This window comes from Siphateles boraxobius, unplaced genomic scaffold, assembly GCF_051911475.1.
Source record: "Siphateles boraxobius isolate OS27281-9 unplaced genomic scaffold, OSU_SipBor_1 30, whole genome shotgun sequence".
In the NCBI taxonomy this organism is placed as follows: Eukaryota; Metazoa; Chordata; class Actinopteri; order Cypriniformes; family Leuciscidae; genus Siphateles; species Siphateles boraxobius.
Window position 1 is genome coordinate 13,166,902 of NW_027508920.1, and position 21,808 is coordinate 13,188,709.

At 41.2% G+C, this 21,808-nt stretch overlaps 1 long non-coding RNA gene across 2 annotated transcripts in view; it reads left to right on the forward strand.

Annotated features, from left to right (window-relative positions):
- Positions 1–2,402: 2,402 nt before the first annotated feature.
- LOC143757271 (uncharacterized) overlaps positions 2,403–21,808 on the forward strand; it is a 158,403-nt gene continuing 138,997 nt past the window's right edge. The window contains exons 1-2 of one of the 2 annotated variants that reach the window (XR_013210466.1): positions 2,403–2,802; positions 3,224–3,482. This is a non-coding gene — a long non-coding RNA (uncharacterized LOC143757271). Of the gene's footprint in view, positions 2,803–3,223; positions 3,499–21,808 lie in introns of those variants that run through there. The other variant, XR_013210467.1, reaches the window with a different exon arrangement.

The following is a 21,808-nucleotide window of genomic DNA, read 5'->3' on the forward strand; positions in this document are numbered from 1 at the left end:
GATTACTTGAGTCTTGGGGTAAAAAAAAAAAGGTAAAAAAAAATCAAACAACCCCTTACCGCCACATGTTGTTTGGGGGAGGGTTTCAAGAAAAATCCTCCTCGCTCATCCAAAAGAAAAACTCCAGCAAATTCAGTTGTCAGACACGACTGGATCTACCAACGGCACAGGGTTCTGTGGTCAGATGAAACTAAAAAAATAACTTTTTTGCAGCAAACATGCTAGATGGGTTTGGTGCACACAAGGGAAAAAAGTAGTACCCCATGTGTACAATTTAATATACCGTTGGATCTTTAATGTTGTGGGCATATTTTTCTGCCGGAGGTCCTGGACATCTTGTTCAGATACATGGCATCGTGGATTCTATCAAATATCAACAGATAAAAAATCATAACCTAACGGCTTCTGCTAGAAATCTTATAATGGGCCCTGGTTGGATCTTCAATCATCACAACGATCCAGAACAAACATCAAAATCAACACTAAAATGTGTTACGGAGCACAAAATGAAGCTTCTGCCATGACCGTCCCAGTTCCCTGACCTGATGAGTGGAGTGAACTGAAGAGAAGAAGCACCAACATGGAGCTGGGAATCTGGAGAACACCTGACAAGAGATCAGAGACCATTCCTTCATACAGAATCTCTCCAGATCATTCAGGCATTATAGGAGAAAACTCAGAGCTGTTATCTTGGCCAAAGGAGATTGCAAAAAGTATTTAATAAAAGCGTGCCACTAATTGTGGCCAACTTGTTTTGGAGAAAAACAATTATTTTCATAATGTGAAATTTTGTTTGTATTTATTTCAACAAAAATACATCAAATGTGAAGTGTCACGCAGAGAATTCTGGGAATGTCAATTTATGGTTTTTCACTGTAAATGATATAATGACTTGTTCTTTTTCCCTTCCAAAACTGTAAATGTAATCGTATACTGTAAAATTACATTAATTGCATGGTTAGCTCTATTACAGTTATTCTTCATTGTAGCTATATAGTACGGTTTTTACCATTAAAATCATGATATATTTTTTTTTTACAGTGAGAATTTTAAAGGTGTGCAATTGAATGGAAATAAAATAATAGGTTAAATGGTGAGAAATCACAGCTATTCTCTATAAAGGGGGTTTGCATGAACTGTAATTACACCAGCCGGCGGCGGAATATTTCAACAAGCACTGCCATCTCTCTTCACACACACACACACACACACACACACACACACACACACACACACACACACACACACACACACACACACACACACACACACACACACACACACACACACACACACACACACACACACACACACACACACACACACACACACACACACACACACACACACACACACACACAGTCCCCAGGCTTATGTGCTTTGATTCATAGCATTGTCAATGTACCTGCAAACCAAGCATTGGTTAATGGAGTCTGACCAAACTCTCCAGATATACACACATATACACGTACAAGTCATTTTTCACGTTTAACGTGAACACAAAAACACCTTAAGTTAGACATTCATCATCATTTTCATCTCAAATTTAGGACTTTGAACACACACAAACAAGCTCAGGGAAGTGAAAAGGGAACAATAGATGCTTAGTACCAGAACATCCTAGATCTCAAAGCTTTAAATGTGAGCTATTAATGCAGGAGTCACATCAAACCCATTCCTTTCCTCTTGCAGAGCTATTAGTAATCTCTTTAAGAACTATAAATCTGAAATAAATGTTAAAATGTTTGGAACCCAATACTATTGGAGAAAAAGAGTCAAGATTTTGCTGGTTAGACTAGCCCTATTTGCCCCTCCTGGTAAATGCTGTAATTTCCCCATCTGGCTGCAAACAACATTGTTTGACCCATAAACTGTAAAAAAAGATGAATGACACACCTTCCCTCTCTTCCATTGTAGAAAAGTGAAGCCGCCAATGCCCAAATATGGCCCACACTCTAATGCCCACACTCCAGCAGAATCGGTTAGAACAGTTTACTGCAGAACAACTAATTTTGTCGGTGGGAAATAAACAGTTATGGAAATGTAGAAATGAAGTTAAAGCTCAAATCTCCCAAAGATCTCGAAAAAAAAGTATGTTGGTGCCTCAGTGACTACTTCGCTCAGAGAAGCTGTCAATCTCAGCATTATTACTTATCACTGTTTTTATAGCATCAAATAACTGACTAAAACCAAACATATTTAAAAAATGAACACTTGAACATGGTTTAGAATTTATTTGAAGTGTTATTTGATTGTTTAGTTTGTCTCACGTCCCATTAGATTACATGGAGAGGGGGCAGGCCTATACTGGCCTACACTGCATCCTGCCACTTGGGGGCGATCGACACACTTTGGCTTCACTTTTCAGGATTTTTCAAAGAATACACTACAGTAGTTGAAATGGAAATGGAAATCAGACATTGGCTGCGTTCCAAACCGCATACTTCCCTACTATATAGTATGGGAAAAAGAGTAGGCGAGCAAAAAAGTATGTATGAATCCAAAAGAGTAGGCGAGAATTACCTGGGTGACGTACTAATTATCGCGAGATTCGGACTTAAGTGCGTTCGAATATGCCTACTTACCTACTATATAGTAGGCGAAAACAGTACGTGAAGGAAGCAGTACGTTCGAAACATCAGTATTCATAAAAGAGTAGGCGAGAAGTTCCCGGATGGCTTACTGCTTCCGGCCCGATTTTTGAGTGCTGTCCGATGCGTACTCTTCTATCCCAGGAGGCCACGCGAGAGCATACGTCATTATCAAACATCACGGAGATTGCGACGCCGGGGGTTTTCAAATGTGAGTAAACACGGTTCCTTATGTGTTAAACTACTATAGAGTAGATGTTTTAACTGTTGATGGTGTAAAGTAGTTAGACAGTATAGTATAGTTGTGATTTTGCTGTAAAAACATGTTTTGTATAGCTAGCTAACAGGCGAGCTCTAAGCACACGTAACGTCTCTAAAGTGGATTTACATAACATCTTAAACACGCTTATTTAAAATGTCTATTTACATCTGAAAGGAAAATATTGTAAGTATTGACATATTGCAGATGAGCACATCACAACATGAAAAAGACATCTGAGTGATGTATGTGTGGCATTATTATAGGATAACGTTAATTCACTGTTGTCAACAGTGTTGACATTAGACACATGTGCTGTAAATAAGGTAAATAAACAAATCTATTTAAAGTAACTAATCGTGTTTTTATTCAGACTGGTGTGAGCACTGAGGATGAGGAGCCCAGAGCTGAATCCTGGAAACGGTGCCATGGATGAGACGCTCCATCTCTCCATCTGCCCTTATCGCCTCAGATTGTGAAGCGCAGCGCAGAACCGGCACGAAGGCATGGTCACCTCTGGTGAATTCATCAGAGTAAAGCCGCAGAATGGGAACCGCTGTGTTGAGATGGCAGTATGTGGGGTTCAGCGCCTGTAAATACATGCTTGTAGTTTGAATAAAGATTTGTTTCATGTGTTGTTGAATTGTATATGCATTTGTTTATTGTGTGATGGTTACTTTTATTTGTTCTTTTACTCATTTATTCATGTTTCTTATTGTTGTCAGTATATAAAATATATTTATTTAATGTATACATTAATTCATTGCTTGACTGACAATTGAGATGTATTCATGCATAACTCATATGACAAAAATTACATTTTGCTTGTTTTATTAAATTATATCATTCTTAGTATATAAAAAAATAATATAATTAAGTATTGGTTAGCATTTAATATTATTTTGTTTAAGTTTTGGGGTGGGCTAACAATGCAATTCATTCTGAGGTAATATATTAATCTTTAAGGAGCGATACTTACATTTTTCGAGTATAAAATCAACAGTTTTCTCCACAGGAGATCTTCGAGCAGCGGCCCGTCTCCTTATGCAGACATTACAAACGCCGAGGAAAACTGTTCTAGGTTGTGCTGTCGAGTTACTGATGTTATGAAGTGTTAGTGCACCTGTCGCTCATATAATTTAAACTTATTACATAAAGATCATAGAAAGATACCATAGTTGTTTCTAACAATGAACAATCATAATGACAAAACAGAAAACATAAGGATTATTGGTTTGTGTACATCATAATATGATATATACACAGGAAAAAAGAACAATAACAAGGCTAAATATCTTTAAATAGTTCTTCATAATAGGCCCTACATTAAAAAAATTGTTTTGTTGTTATAAGTCTGAGGGATGAAACGAGAGGTAAATTCATCATGAAAAGAGGAAAACTTAAAGGAGAAACTTTTTGGGTATACAATAAAGAAATTAACAACATATTCAAGAGATGACGATTTTGGGGTTTCTAACAATCGTTATAAGGAACTGTGGGTCACATTAGTAGGGTTTAAAATATAACAACTTAAACCAACCCTAAATGTATTCACAAAACAAATTGGCAGCTGTTTCTTCAACAATACCACAAAATGAGCAAGTTTCATCAATATCAAGATATTTTCAGATAGATGAATTAAACGTGTCATCTTTTAAGTTGTTGCGCTTGTGATAACGCGTCGTAGGTCACATGATAACGTCAACATGGCGGATGATGTCCGGGTCGCATTCATACTCAACGAGATTTGGCTATAAAGTACCTACTCTTTTAGCGCTCGTTAAGTAAGTACTCATTGAAATTAAGTACCTACTCATTGAGTATGCGGTTTGGAACGCAGCCAGTGTATTACCATGGAAAGGTACTTTAAAACCTAGGCTCCTCCCCTAGTGGGCAGTGTCATGTTTCACAGTGTACAAAATGTACTGCACTATTTTATATTCAAATATTTTAGTTGTAAATATTGTTGGAAAGGTCTGAGATTCAATGTTCCATATTTGGCCACTGTTGTGTGATAGAAGTGATATTGTGACATACATGTATTAATTTGTGAAAGGAGTTTTTGATATGGCACCGAAACAAAATCTCATGGGAACTTCAGTTTTTGTGATATCCATTTTAAATTTGGAACACAGCTTGGTTAGACATATGGCTTTTCTATAGCAATTTTAGGGCCAGATTTTCTAACAGCTTGCACCAGCGCAAACCCTATTTTGGCGTTAAAAAAAAAATAATGTCAAGATTTACTAAAGGCAACTAGTGGAAAAAATTGCTCTGAAAAGGTGTGGACTGTTATTTTTGCAGATGACCTTATTGCATATGCATTTGTAGGAGTTTCCCTTTCAGATGCAGCATTTATGGGAGGAAAGTATTTAAATTAATTCCCGGCACCTTTCTTCATCCGACCCATTATGGCTACTCTCACTTTGTTATCAATAAACTCCTTTGTTACACTCGCAATTGAATCCTCTGTCTTACTGGGCATGACTGAACAATCTGACCATCATGGATTCAGCGAGTACACCTGATTTGAGTGAGTTCCTTTCCCAAAGCATCGCTCGTATGGATCAACAGGAAGAGAACCTGGACGTTACTGGTCGTGCAGGTGTTTCCGAACTCACCCCAGCAGCTACAACAACTAGCGGGTCCCACTGTGCCACCCCAACCGCCTGTTCCCCCAACTATTCCAGCACCCAGCCGTAAACCGGAGCCACATTTGCCTACTCCGGAGGCATATTCGGGTGAGCCTAAATTTTGTAGAGCATTTTTGACCAAATGCTCAATATTTTTTTCTCTCCTGCCACAAATAGTCAATACTGAATCAAGTCCAAGGTGGCTTTTTTGGTGACGCTGTTGTCAAGGCATGCGGCTCTATAGGGAATGGCGGTGTGGGAGAACCAACATCAGTGCTGTTCCTCATTCCAGGCACTTTCTGAGGAGATGAAGATAGTGTTTGACCGTTCGGTCGTGGGACGAGAGGTGGTCCGGCAATTCGCGGATCGTCGCCACGGTAACAGTCCTGTCTCCGACATCTCTATTGAGTTTCGTACTCTTGCTGCAGAGGGCCACTGGAACGAGGAAGCGCAGTGGGACATGTTCCTGCATGGGTTGGCTGACCATATCCAGAAGGAGATATACATCTTGATCTTCCCAAGAGCTTAGATGGACTGATTGAGTTGGCTCTATGGGTAGACTCTCGTCTATATTGCCTGGAGCAGCTAATATGACCTTGGTCCCCGGGAGTTTCGAGAGTCCTCAAGCCAGCGGCAGCGTTACGGTCAGCCCCATCTTCGATCACGAGGCCATGCAGGTGGGTAGAGCTCGGCTTTCCTGGGAGGAGAGAGAAGGACGGAGATCCAAGGGACTGTGCCTTTACTGTGAAGGAGCTGGTCACTTCCTGAATACCTGTCCAGTAATAGATCGGGCCCGGTAGTAAGTTTGAGGCTACTGTCGGACGGGATCTCCATGGAAAGGACCTCATCTTCAACTCTCCTCCCGGTAAGACTGCGATGGGCAACCCGGTCACACCACTGCCAAGCTTTACTGGACTCGGGAGCGGAAGGTAATTTTATGAACTTAACCTTAGCTCGTAAACTCCAGATTCCCATCACATCGCCCACAAACAAGATTTCGGTTAACGCACTCAATGGTCAAGAACTTTCCAGCATATCTCTCACCACCACTCTCATCACATTTGTTTCTTCTCCTGGACTCTCCTCTGGTTCCAAAAGTCCTCGGTCATCCTTGGCTGCTAAAGCACAGTCCCAAGGTTGACTGGGGCCACAATTCTGTTTCGGCTTGGAGCACTCCCTGTTATGCATCTTGTCTAATGTTTGCTTGTTCGTCTGTGTCTGGTTCTGTTTTGCAGGAGGATTCTGTGAATTTGTCAAATGTGCCCACAAAGTACCTCGGTTTTTCAGGCACTCTTCAATGACGTGCTGAGAGATATGGTTGAAAAGTTCATATATGTCTACCTGGATGAAATATTAATATGTTCATCTTCTCTCCAGGAACACGTTCAGCACGTCAGACGAGTACTTCAGAGGTTGCTTTGTCCCGATGCTTTGCCTCACATTTTTGATCGAACGCCTGTCCACTCCCAAATGCATTTTACCTGAGAGACACATTGTCTCCACGCTCACATGGGAGATAAAGTTAAGAGTCAACACAGCCTTAAAAGGGGTAACACTTCCGCCCGGTTGCCCACCGAGTCGATTGTTTGTGTCGGAGGAACTACGGTCCTACGTGAAAGATCACGTCTTTCGCTTACATGGCCTCCCGATGGACATGGTTTCCGACAGGGGGCCCCAATTTGTGTACAAATTTTGGCAGGAGTTTTGTACATTACTGGGAGCGACGGTCAGTCTGTCTTTGGGTTATCATCCTCAAAGCAATGGCTAAACCGAGAGAGCCAACCAAGACTTGCAGAGAGTGTTGCGATGTTTGGTGTCTAAGAATCCTTCCTCCCGGGTTCACCCCTGCAGCGACAAGTAGACGGAGAACCAACGTATTCGGTCAGTCGTATCGGGCAGTTTATGTTGATTATCTCTAAGGCTAAACTAAATAATAAATTATATTGACCATCTGAAGCTAACAATGTCATATCAACAAATGGCAACAAATAAAGCTGTTATAATCATATCTATTTTAAATATATATTTTACCCCAAATTCCATACTTTTACATATTATTGAAAAACTGAAAATCATTAAAAAGTTATTTTTCTCAAAATATTAGCTAATTTCATTCATTCTCATATGTTACATCTATAACATAAAAAACCCACTTAATGTTAGATCAAATTAGCACAGAATCAACTGTGCGTTGCCAAATTTCCATTGTCAAACACTGATCTAGTGGTTTAGAGCAGAGTAAAATCAAATGTGCCTGTGTTTAACCAGCAAGTATAGCTAAAACACAATAGAAAGACAATCTAAAGTATACTGTCTTTGTTTCAAAGCTTTCACCATCATCACATCTGCAGTTTCACAGTTGAGCTAAACATCCTTTCTTTAGCGTAGGGCTACTGTTGATTAGCGATACAGTGAACACTGTCTGAGCAGTTTAGTTCTGCATTGGCAAATGCAGACATTCTAGAACCATTAATAAAACCCAATGCCTTCTACCTGTATTTAAAAAAGGTTTCTTGATCTTAGCACAGGTAGAGACACGCTATGGGTAATCCCACATTCCTCTGAGATAAATGCAGCCACCCTCTGTGATTCTGGAGTTTATCCAGGGAGGAGTGTTTGGACATGCAATTTCACTGATATGACCTCTGACTGAAACATCAACCAATCAATGTCCTGTTTAACACAGTCAGCCAAATGCAAGCCTGAGGGTGTTTAAATGGTGCCTAATTCGAGACATCTGATGTGAGACAGACATCAAATGGCTGTTTGTGAGGCAATGCTGTCCTGTCTTTATTAGCACAAGTGGCACTTCATTTGCTTTTAGCAAGCATTCTAGAAGAATCACACCCTTTAAAAAAAATATCTCTCCCTCTCACACACACACATATACTGTGGTCACTACATTTCCTCACACAGAGCTGTGGCAAATTCCCAGAGAGGCCCAGCTCTAGAAAGCCACATTTATATGCAGCCTTCATCCCTACTCGCACTTTCGCTGTTACGGTTTCTCTCTCATCGGAGCGAGGTGTTCCACATCCTTTGAATTCACACATTCCTGAGTATTTGTTGCTCTCAAATGCTTCTGTATGATTGAACATCCTCGATGTTATACAGGGCAGCTGGGATCCCTTGGATATGAGATTCCAAAAAACACATGAGAAGAGACAGGGTTTGCACAAATACAAGCTGCTTAAGAGGAACCCAAGGCCACCACATTATTGTAAACAAGAAATAATTGAATTACCATCACTGAGCTTTATGGCGGGTGGGTCTAGGGGACATTTTCTATGTTTTCAAATAGGTTAGGAATGGGGGAAAAAACCAAAACTATTTAAGTGCAACAACAATCAAAAAACTGAAACCAACATCAGTTTTCATGACATTCGGTTACAGTTCTGAATTGAATTGCCAAAGTATATTTTACACCAAAATTAAGAAAATTAAGCCTAATCTTAAGACATGGACATTTCCATTATAAAAAATAATTTTATTATAGTAATATAAGGACATTTTCCCTGCAAATTCTTATTATCCAATTCAGAATTACTTGACAGTAACCCCCCATAAAAAAGCTTTTCATTTTTTTATTATTATTTTTTATTATTTAATAATTTGAATTAAGCCTTTATAGGTGGCATTTTTGCACTAATTGCTTGTTAGCATGCATATTACTAGGATGTTGGCTGTTTATTAGTATTTATGAAAGCACATATATATTAATGCTTTATTCTGCATGACCATATTCTACATCCCAAATCCTACCCATTACCTAAACTTAAAAACTACCTTACTAACTATTAATAAGCAGCAATTAGGAGTTTATTGAGGCAAAAGTCATAGTTAATAGTTAGTTAATAGTGAGAACTCGACCCTAATCTAAAGTGTGACCCTAATCTTAATTTATGCTGTTGATTGTGTCCAGACAGGATGATTTTTATATTATTAATAATATTGCAGTAATGAGAATAAGTGTTCACACGATGATAGTGAGAATCTTTCTTTCCTATTTTCTTTCTTTCTTTCTTTCTTTCTTTCTTTCTTTCTCTCTTTCTATCTTTTTTTCTTTCTTTCTTTCTTTCTTTGGGATGGAATTTAATTCCAAGCATTCTTCATTAGATTGTCCCTTTTACTGGAATAAATGTAACATTACGTCCCCCAACTCTCAAAGTAGCAGTAGTCTTGAAAAATTGTCCAAAGTCTTTTCTCAGTGATTAGAAAGTAGCAATTATATCCTGTGCCGCACAAATTCTTTCCTCTCTGTTTTTCATCTGGAAGGTATCATTATCATTTGGGAAAGGTGTCTAAAGCACATTTCATGGTCTTCTTTTCCAATGAGAAGAATTTTAAAATGCACCTAACATTCATTAAAAGCACTCAAAGAATAACCAGCACATTCATATTCATCACACGGACGAGTTCTATGGAGTTTTAAAGTGTTGATATTCAGTGTTGCTAGCTGAGCAGAAATACATGATCATGCTTCGCTTGGTCTCCTCAAAGCTGCGTTGGATATTCTCCTCAGCGTAAAGGTTGAGAGGCCCATCTATCACTGTTTTCCATGTTCGTAGAATTAGTTTCTGGAGTAAATATATAGGCTATAATCTGTGTGTTTACATGTCTTTTTTTTTTAAATGGCGGGTGCTGGTGTTTCGCGTGCGTTTGGCTAATCCGCAAACACTAACATCACTGGTAGTTCCTATAGTGCTGGTTTAGACCTTACTCTGAAGTAGAAGCTAAATTAGTTCCTCCAAAAGAGTTTCTAGAACTAAAATCGTTCCTAGTTCCTGCGGTGCGAACACGCCGACATCCGGGATTCTTCTGCAAATAGTTCTAGGAACTATGAAAAGGTTCTTCCTGTGCGAAAGACTATAGTTGCTGTTTGAACATAAAAAGGTCCACTCCAAAGCGAGATTTTCTCTATATCAGTAAGCACTGTTTCTGAACTCCCTGAAACGCCTCCAGTGTAGTCTTGAGTTTTCATTCAGGAACGTAGTAGACGTCACAGTATTCCTCATTTAAATTATTCCATACGGATACACATAAGGCATACACAAATGATAGAGCGAGGCCTGCTTGAGTTGTGTAAGAGTTGTGTTTAAACTCGTAGTTATGGTAAGGGTGACATCTCCAAAACAACCTTGAAGCAGTTGACCAATTACAGCACACTGGTTCAGCTGACCAATCAGAGCACATTGTGCTTTTCTGAAACAGGTGCTACTAAAGCCCTATTTGGATGGGATTAGTTTTACAAGGGTAGATGGAGTAATGCAATTTTAATGGCCAATTCACACAGGATAAGAAATCTCAGTAAAACTAGCGTTTTTGAAGTGGGAGGGCACTGCCGTCACCTGCCTGTCTTCACGTGCGTATTACTTTGCATCCTGCTATCATGTGCGCAAACACATAGAATCTTTAAAACCTGTATATAAAAGTTAGGTCCCATCGAACAATTTATTAATTAAATTCTGATTGGATTATTTTGGTAATAGGCACTTACCTAAAGCTAAAAGAAATTGTATGCCTCCAACAAGTGCTTTCAACCTTCTTTTTGTTCTGAATGGTATGCAGAGTTTTGCCACAGACTTGACATCCCACCGCCTACTGAATGCTTTTTCAAGCGCCTCCATACCTGAAAAGCCGCGGAAAAGTACTTATAAACAAAGTCCGCACCAAGAAAAAAGTGCTTGATGGAAATTTTTTGGTTAAACTTTATTTTGATAGTCATTTTAGACATTCTACTAACTATAAGTAACTTTTCAACTACATGTCAACTAACTGTAATTAGAGTATTAGTGGACTGTAGTAGACTTTCAGTAGACCGTTAAAGTGTTACCAATTTTTTTTGTTTGCATTTCTTATCTCCTTATGTCGCTAGTAACCACACTCAATGTATTTTTTTTTTCAACACATCCCATAATTTTTAAAATATCGGCCTCTACCAAATGGTTGAGATGTCACTTAATGGTAAAAAATGGTACCGGAATTCATACACATACTTTGCCATACTTTTTCATTGCCCATCATAATTTATGATCAAAACCTTTTCTAATCTTGACAAAACACATTGTCAGAAAGGTCTAAGTCTCAAGGTTCCATATTTTGTGACAGAAGTGATATTTGGATATTTGGAACCCCGCCATTTGGATATTTGGCAAATTTATTAATTTGTTACAGCGTTAAATTCAATTGAATTTATGTCATTTTTGGTATTACGCCTAAACAAAATCTCATGGGAACTTCAATTTTTGTGATATCAACTTGAAATTTGGAACACAACTTGGTTAGATATATGGCTTTGATTTTATAGTAATTTTATAGTAAAAAATATTTTGTAAAATATATATTTTGTATAAAAAAATATTAAGTACAGTATATTTGATTTAATGTAAATTTAAAACCCATAACTTTTTCATACTTTTATTTTTTGAAGTGCTTTTACTTCAGCAATAATCTGCTGAGTGTTTTCTTTACAACAAGACCAAACTTACGTTTTTATAGTGCATTGTAATGTCCATTCTCAAAAAGGGGGGTGACAGTTAACCGTTATGGGCCAAATCAACCGTTTGGTTGAGCATGTTTTTGAAATAATATTAAAAACATACTTAAGTTTTTTCATGGCACCAATTAACATAATTTTGTAAAGTTAGGGCTCTTACAGTGTAATATGTAAAAAAAATAAAAATAATTGCTTAGCTTGCAAATTTTCACCAGAAACAGTACACCTGGCTGGGGTGATTTATTTGTATCTGACATCCATGTTAGAAGAAGTGTTGTGACAAGTGCTGTGGATTGACACTGTGACATCTAGTGGATTTCTTTGGGATAACATACCTCAACCAGATGGTAGAGATGGCTCAATCAGTTTGAGTTAAGTTAGGTAATCCTCTCAATAAAATATAGTGACTCAAAATGTGCTCAACCATTTGGTTGAGCAGACAGTTAAAGGGATTATATGACTAAATATTTAAGTACATATTTACAGTGGGTCTATTCGCACGGGATTAAAATCACCTGTGGTCATTTTTACGGACCTTTTTACAGAAGGTAAAAGTCGCCGTAATCTTTACTGACATTGTCCGTAATGATTACTGAGATGGCACATTCGGACGGGACTAAAATCACTGACAAGCTCTAGTCATAATTACTTTACTCCACCTCCAGTCTAATCCAGTTCGAATAGGGCTTTAGAGATCAGAATTAAACAGACCATTACGGACAGACTGGGAAGAAAGGTGCTGCAACAATGTTAAACATTTGAAAATTAATGTGGTTTTTTTGAACATTCAAGCACAAAACCAATTCTAGTAGACCCCAAAAACAAAATCAAGACTTTGAAAAAGGTCATAATAGGTCCCCTTTAATCTATATATCATGTCTTAAAGGAATAGCCGCCTGTCATTGTTCCAAACTTGCATGGCTTTCTTGTTTCTGAGGAACACTAATTGAGAAAGGTTAAAGAACAGTACAGGCCATGGGGATCAGGATTGTAAAGCTCTAAGAAAAGCACCATGAAGTAGTTTGTGTCTGACATGAGGGTGAGTAAATGATGACAGAATTAATTTAGCATTTTTGCTGTAACATTTATGGGAACACGTTGATGGCACTGAATGATGATAACACAGTGATGCTAAAGAAACACAGTAACTCAGCAGTTCACACTAGTGTCGCAAGGCTGCAGACTGGAGGTGACGCTGATGTAGAAGCACAATTTTTGGATATTTTCACATATCAGTATTTTTTGTATTCACGCTGTGCAGATAAAAAACAAGATCAGTGTTGGTATACGTAGCATCAATAAGGATTCAAGTAATTTCACAAGTTTTAAGCCATGTTCACTTCGCGTGAATATCTGCAAAACTTAACAATCTGGACAATCACTAGAGGTAAAATTGGGCAGCTATAGATATTGATAGGCTGGAGAAGTGTTGCATTAAAAGAATGTTCCAATGGAAGTCTATGGGGCAAAGCATTTAAGTGGTTTAAAGCAAAAGTGTTAATCAAGTTCAAGTAACCTTAAAACAGGGCTGTCGAACATGTGGCCCGCTGGATGAATATGGCCGTGAAGGAGTTCAGTCCAGACCATGGTATCATTTAAGGGAAAATTTAGAAATATATGTTAAAAAAACTGTATCTGTCGTGGTCTTAGAATCCAAAGAGATTTGAAACAGGAGATCTATTAATTAAATGACAAAAGGTGAACGAAATGAAGACTGAAAGTACATAATCATGACAGTATCAATATTATATGTTAATATGAGGGGCGGTACAAGCCAAAATTCATTCTTCTACTCTCACACACATACATTCTCCTTTCACACACATAATGTGAAATGTTAATATTATTACTCTATTATATTCATTATACTATTTAGCTAAAGCAAGTCAAGTAAACTTGATACAATTTGTTTTGTTTCATGCTTCAAGAAATGTTTCATTTAAGCATTTTGCCACTCGCACACATTTCATGAACTCACACTTTTCACCTAAAACTGAATCTTTAAGTATTTGTTCCAGCAAAACCCAGTTCTCTTACGAGAGGTTCTCTAGTATTGCGTAAGTTTAGCTTACGCTACGGGAAAGATTCATCTTCTCGAGATATTGAAGCCAAAAAATTATCCTTAATTTTGTATTCATTGTCAACGCAGTCCAGCAGCTAGCAGACCTAGAGCAGGCCATCTCGCGTGCTCATTGGCTGCCCTGCGGGCAACTGCTGCAGCCTACCAGTGAGCCCGGCGTGACGTCACGCCCAATGAAGGGCGCCCGCGCCTTCATAGCGTCACAGCCCGCCAGAATGGGCGTGGCTTAGCGTATAAAAGTAGGGGCTGTAGGCTGACTTCCCTGATTTTTCGTCTCTTCAGCGAGCTCTTCGCATCGCTGGATCTGAGAGAAGCCACCGCCGCCGTTGAACAAGCGAAACAGCCAGCTTAGGACAGCACTGAGGAAGCCGGCCGTCTTCGCCACCTTCAGCCATCCGTGCGAGCTACGTTATCCGGCGACATATCCTTTTATCTCTGTATTCTGTGTTCTACACTTCCTAAAAGAGCAGCGAGACGTCTTTTTCAAGATGTCTCGCACTTCCTATGGCTCGTGCAGAGCCGCTCAGCGTTGGAGACCGCCCATCTGCGCTCTCTGCCTGGGCCAGGAACACGCAGCCTCGCCCTTCGATGGAGAATGCGAGCACGGAAAATGTCGACCCTGCGGGCTCGAATCGAACTCTTTAACCACAGCGCCGCGCGGCTAGCTCTCTTTACGTTACAAGAGAGTTTCCCCGCCCTCGTGCACCCGTTTCGCGCGTCATGCAGAGCCCTCTCGAGCTATCTGCATGACCCGGACAGGCATCATCTGTGTCACATGTAGGTCCCGTGCCCAATACTTGTGCGGGCGCCCTCATACAAACACTGTTCCCAGTTCTGCTCGACCAACGAGCACGCGGCTAGCTCTCTTTACGTTACAAGAGAGCTACCCCAGCCTCGCGTCGCCGTTCGCGCGTCATGCAGAGCTCTCTGCTTGACCTGGACGGGCATCAACATACGTGACGTACTGGATGCATGGTAAGAGCAGAAATTTTTATACAGTTCTGTGTGACCAACGAGCACGTGGCTAGCTCTCTTTATGTTACAAGAGAGCTACCCCGCCCTCGCGTCCCCATTCGCGCATCATGCAGAGCCCTCTCAAGCTCTCTGCATGACCCGGACGGGCTTGCGCGCCGCCGTCGAAATGTCTCGCCCTGTCAGTCCCCTTAGATAAGGCTACTGCAGCGGTGTACTTGGCAGCCAATGAGCCGGTAATGCAACCCGCTCACCTGCACACATCCGCCGTTCTCGCGGCGACCCAGAGAAATCTCAAGTGAGTATAATGTCTGGTTATCCGGCTCACGCCGTTGGTGTCTTGAGTGTAGAAAAGGTGTCCACATCTCGGTGTTCACCCTTACACACAAACACGATACCCCCCGTGTCTTCCGCAGAGCCCACTCTCATAAAGCTGGCAAATGCCGCTCGAGTGCTAGATGAAGGAAACGTGCCCACAACTCTGTGCTCACGCCTATTTTCTGCCTGCTCTGTCTCACGGCCAGAACAGCCTCATACATGTCAGGTTAAGTAAGTTACGTGCCCTCTCACGAGCGCTCACGCTTACTAACAGACACATCGCCTCCGAAAAGACTCACGTGTCCCGCTGTGGCCGGACCGCCGTCAAAGTTTATTTCCCTGTCAGTCCCCTTCAAACAGGCTACTGCAGTGGTTCATTTAGCAGCCAACGAGCCGGTTTGTTCACCCTCTCGCCTGCACACAAACGCCGTTTTCACGGCGACCCAGAGAAATCTCAAAAAGAGTATAATGTCTGGTCCGGCTCACGCCGTCAGTGTTTTAAGTGTAGTTAAAGTGCCCACGCCCCAGTGTTCACCCCTACACACAAGCACTTCAAATCTCGTGTCACTCACAGAGCACACTCTCATAAAGCGCAGAAAAGCCGCTCGAGTGTTGAATGTAAGAAATGTGTCCACAGGTCTGTGCCCACTATCTGCCCGCTCTGTTACACGATCAAAAAAGCAGGTTATGAATGTAAGTCTCTTGCCCGCCAGAGAGCGTTCACGCTTGCTAACACAAACCTCCCCCCGGGCTCCACCCGCGCGTTTAAGTGTTATCACAAAACGCTGGGCATTAATAAGACGCTCCCCGTCCATTATGATCGGGGTGTCAAATACACTTGTAAGTCTCGTGCCCGCGCACACGCACTCACGCTTACAGGAAGCTTTTCCGTCCGGAGCGCGGCTCGGGCGTCAAAAAGTGAAAAAGAATGTTCCCCATCCCTTATGATTGGGACATCTCACATAAATCAGCCGGTTTCGGTTTTCAGCGAGCAGCCATTGCCCAGAACCGAGAGCGCCCGCGCCGCGCTTTCGGCTCCAGTTCAGTTTCAAAAGGCCGCAAATGGCGGCGATCTGAACCCGGAGGCCATTCGCCCCCTAGCGGCTCACATAGCTGCGTGGGAGACTATCCCAGGGATTTCAGAATGGGTGCTGAGTAGGGGTGGGAGAAAAGCTCGATGCATCGATGCATCGCGATTCATTAACTAACGATTCAGAATCGATTCTCAAAAATTCAGAATCGATTCTGTGTTCAATTCAAACTGCCACTTCACCACTATGCGCGCGTGGTCACTGGCCAAACAGAAAAACCCGTTGATAGATGAACGTTTGTATGCTGGTGAATTTTCGCTTAAGATAAAATAGACAAACTACGACCTGCTCCATCAAATTTGAAATCGACTGTGTGGCAACATTTTGGATTTTCTGAAGACAGCGAAAAAGGTATCGTTGATAAAAGCCATACTGTGTGCAAAGTCTGTGGCATCAAATTCAAATATTTCGGCAACACGACTAATATGAAGAAACATATTACGAGGTTCCACTCAGAGCTGGAGAAACAGCATTCTGTTCCAATCACGAACACTCCCGGTTACAGTCAAAGAACCCTCGAGCAAGTAGCAAAGCTTCCACCGAATTCTGTCAAGGCGAAACGAATTACCCGGTCAGTGGCGGGTTTTATTGCCAAAGATTTGCGCCCTTACTCCGTTGTGGATAACCAAGGATTTCGCACGATGTTACAGGTACTTGAGCCACGATACAGTTTGCCCTCACGTCGTTATTTTAGTGAGACAGCGGTCCCCGCACTCTACAGTGAGTGTAAAGATCACATCTTAGAATCCCTAAGTAATACGGACAGAGTGGCAATAGCATGCGATGCATGGACCTCAATTACAACAGAATCGTATGTCACTATTACGGCACACTACATTACAGATGAGTGGAAGCTTGCGGCTTGTGTTCTGCAAACACGTGCTATAAGCGAAAGTCACACAGGGGCGAATATTGCTGAACTACTGCACAATGTTTCAAACGAATGGAAAATTCTGGACAAAGACTTAGTTTTGGTGAGTGACAATGCCTCTAACATGGTCGTTGCAGCACAGCTCGGCAAGTTTTCACATGTGAGATGTTATGCACACACACTGAATTTGGCTTCTCAGCGAGCGCTAAAGTTGCCGTCAGTGTCAAGGTTGTTAGGGAGGGTGAGGCGGATCGTGACTTTTTTCCACCGCAGCACAATTGCAAACCATCAGTTGAAGGAGAAGCAAAAACAACTTAATCTTCCGTGTCACAAACTGAAATCAGACGTCATCACTAGATGGAACAGCGCATACGAGATGCTTGAAAGATTTCTTGAACAACAGCCGGCTGTCTGTGCTGCGTTACTATCACAGGAGGTGAGAAAAGGCGCGGCTGAAATTTTCACTCTCACGGAATCCGATATTTCATGCGCTGAGGATGTAATAAACGCTAGCAAGCCTATGAAAGATGCCACCCTTCTAATGTCAGAGGAGACCAGCCCCACAGCGTGTTTAATTGCCCCATTGCATGCTAAACTTATCCAGGACATGAAAGAAAACGCTGAGGAGAAATCAGTGATGATCAGGGAGATAAAGAGGGTCATATGTGAGGACCTCAGCAAAAGGTACACCACTGAGCAGGAGACTAGCCTTCTTAACAAATGTGCTTCTCTTGACCCGCGCTTTAAGGCACTGCCTTTTCTTTCCAAAGAAAAAAGAGAGGATTACTGAAGCTTCATCATTACAAGAGGTAATTATTTGTACACAATATCTGTTATCATTAATGACAAAAAGTTTTAGCATGTGACATTATTACAGAGTGCAATATTACTGTCTTAATATTATTAAGGCTTATTTGTGTAATGATTTCATGTCTTAAATTTATTAAATTAATCCCTCTAATTTCTCTAAATATTTAAATATTTATCAGTGTGTACAAATAATGTATACTGTGTGGATTACATTACCTCAATTAATTACTGGAACAGTTATTTCTGATCTACACTCTGTGTTTATTTCATTTTCTTGTAATTGCTTAAAAGCAGGAATATGGGGCAAAAGAGCATGTCAATCTAGAAGACAGCACAGTGAAAGCCAAATTCTCAGTGAGCCCACATCCTGAAGTCACAGAGTTGCAGGATGACTGTCCTACTACTTCAAAAGGAAGAGCTTCATCTCTGCTTCACAGTCTGCTGGGACAGACCTTCTCTGATGCTTCAGATACACCACATCATCATCAGTCAGCCTGTGCCTTGGTTGAAGAGGAGATGACCAGATATTCCAGTACCCCACCACTCCCTCTAACAGAGGACCCCCTCAACTGGTGGCATGTCAACAAGGTGTCATTTCCTTTGCTCTCCAAAATGGCAAAGAGATACTTATGCATCCCTGCAACCAGTGTCTCTGCAGAGAGAGTCTTCTCCACTGCAGGAGATATTGTTACAGCACAGCGAAGCACACTTACTTCTGAACATGTGGACCAACTGCTGTTCCTACACAAAAACTTAAAAGTATAATATAAGATAAACTATGGTAGGCCTAGATGTTGAATATTGAAGTTTGTATTTAATTTGTCCCCTGACGTTTTTTCTTCTACATTAGCCTATGTTTAAAGAATTTTTTTTTTTGTGTGTGGCTCTAACCAAAGTAAACTTTTTTTGCTTTAAAGACAACTTTTTGTTAAAATGTTCTTAAGAAACTGAAAAATTGTCACACTTAGTTGTAAATTGAGAACTGTTTATTCTTAATGATTGTTCTTTGCAATTGTATGGCTTACCATGTTTCATTCAGAGCTTGTTAATCCTGAATATAACTTTGTTAATAAAATAAAAGTATTGAAATAAATCTTCATAATCATTTTTAATATGGCAATACTATAAACAAAAAGGATAGTAACTCCAATTTTGGTTAAAATGTAAAGTTCATGTATTTGCACAGCAGGATTAATAGTTACAAAAAATGTATGTTAGAATCGTTTTGGGAATCGAATCGTTACTCCCAAAATCGGAATCGGATCGGATCGTTAAGTGCCTTAAGATTCCCACCCCTAGTGCTGAGCACAATAAAGCAGGGCTATACACTTCAATTCATTCACCGTCCCCCGTGCTTTCAAGCCCGGACCGCGACGATAGTGAATGCGGAAGTAGCACACCTACTTCAGCGTCCCCAGTCCCTCGGGCGCACTTTCGCCCGAGGGACTGGTTTATTTCTCTAGATCTTAAGGATGCCTATTTTCAAATTCAGATAATACCCCGTCACAGGTCATTTTTGAGATCCGCCTTCGACGGTCAGGTATATGTGACCAGTCACGGAAACTAGGGACACAAGTCGGTTCTGGGGCATTTTGAGTTATTCATAGATTCTGAGAGTGTAATATCCAAGCTTTCCAACGATGTGTAACATGTGGAAATCTGATAATATTTGGAGAAGTTGTGGCCATTTTAAAGTAGGCACTTAAAAAAGCTCAAAGAGGAGAAAACGAGCTAAAGATTGTGCAGTTCTCACCTGTCTCTGCTGCTGGGGGTGACAATAGGGCTCATTTACATCTCATTTAGATAAGCCATACCCCCTGTAAAGCTCCTCCATGTGCTTTACAGCTTTTTTTACACTTCGAATGAGTGCACTTCTGCCGCACTAGGCGAAAAACAATTGTGCTGCCCCTCTATTTGCAACGTACCAGCAACAACACACAAAGACCAATAATGCCATATAGCCTGCATATAACGCGAAACCAGCAACAACACATAAAGACCAATATGCCATATACATATAACGCAAAACCAGCAACAACACACAAAGACCAATATGCCATATAGCCTGCATATAACGCAAAACCAGCAACAACACACAAAGGCCAATATGCCATATACATACAGTATAACGCAAAACCAGCAACAACACACAAAGACCAATATGCCATATACATATAACGCAAAACCAACAACAACAAACAAAGACCAATAAGCCATAGGCCTACATATAGCGCAAATAGTACGCAACGCTCGTGTGCCCAAAATGTCAACAATATTAAAGTTTATGTAGGAGGCAAATGCCTGCTGGCATTTTTCTTTAAGCAGTCATTTCTGCAATTTTCCAAATAATCACATTTCACCTCCTCAAATTACTGTTGCAAATCTCTTTACACCACTTTCTTATGTGCGTATACACACACAAATGAAATGTCCGCAAGCACATTATATCATCAGCAGGTTCAGCATCTTAAATAACGACTAAAGAGCAAATGAAGCTTAACTTACATTTCAGAAACACGCACGGCAGGCCTTCATCGCAGCAGCAAAGGTCTTAACTGCATCCTCTATTTCGATTCTCCGTCACATATGAAACAGCCAGCCACCGCTGTCAGCGAGCCGAGCCGCCGTATTGAAGCACTGAGGGCGAGCGCGCTGCGCCCATACCTCCGGTTCAGTTTCCCGAGCCCACGAAGTGCGGCGAAAACATTTTCGGTGTAACTGCCAGACGGTTCATCTCGTCTGCGACAATCTTTGCGGCATCCATCTTCATTGAATTTTGATATCAGAGAGAGCTGGCCAGAGCACAGCATAATAAGTAGCCATGTGGTTGACTTGGAGGGCGGGGGCAAAAGCGCCGGGTTATTCAGTATGGAAATACACACAGACAATGACACGCCACGCCCCTACTGCATGTTAGAATCTCCGAAAACAAGCCGATTTCAACCTCAAAATGTAAGCTTTTAAATATACCAATACTGCTATCTCAAACATGGAGAGGCTTCTTCGTGATTTCAATTAACAGATTCTCCAAAAAATTGAAAATCACCAATTTTGAAAAAAAAACTCTTCTTTCTCATTTTGCTCGAAAGTTGTGCTGCCGACTTGTGTCCCTGGTTTCTGTGACGGGTCACATATCAATACACCGTCCTGCCGTTCGGCCTGTCCCTAGCACCCCGTACATTTACGAAGTGCATGGACGCGGCGCTCACCCCCCTGAGAAGTCAGGGGCTACGTATAATGAACTATCTGGACGATTGGCTGATATTGGCACAGTCAGAGACAGAACTGCTATCTCATGGAACAGTGCTTCTCAGTCACTTGGAAAGCTTGGGTATCACGGTCAACTGGACCAAGAGCTCATTACTGCCCTGCCAGTCAATTTCCTTTTCAGGAATAGAACTGGATTGGTGACCATAACGGCTAATTTATCGACACAGCGTGCGCGCCGTGTTCGCCACCTAGCCGCATCTTTCCAGAAGGGCAGCTTTCTCCCTTTGAAAACATTTCAAAGGATGTTGGGCTGTATGGCATCAGCTGCAGCGGTGCTTCAGCTGGGCCTACTGCGCATGCGCCCTATCCAACGCTGGTTGAATGCTCGCTCGTCCCGCCAAGCCTGGGTTTCTGGCGGCCAGAAAATCAGAGTGACTCAGACCTGGATAGCGGCTCTGCAGCCCTGGTTAGTAGCCG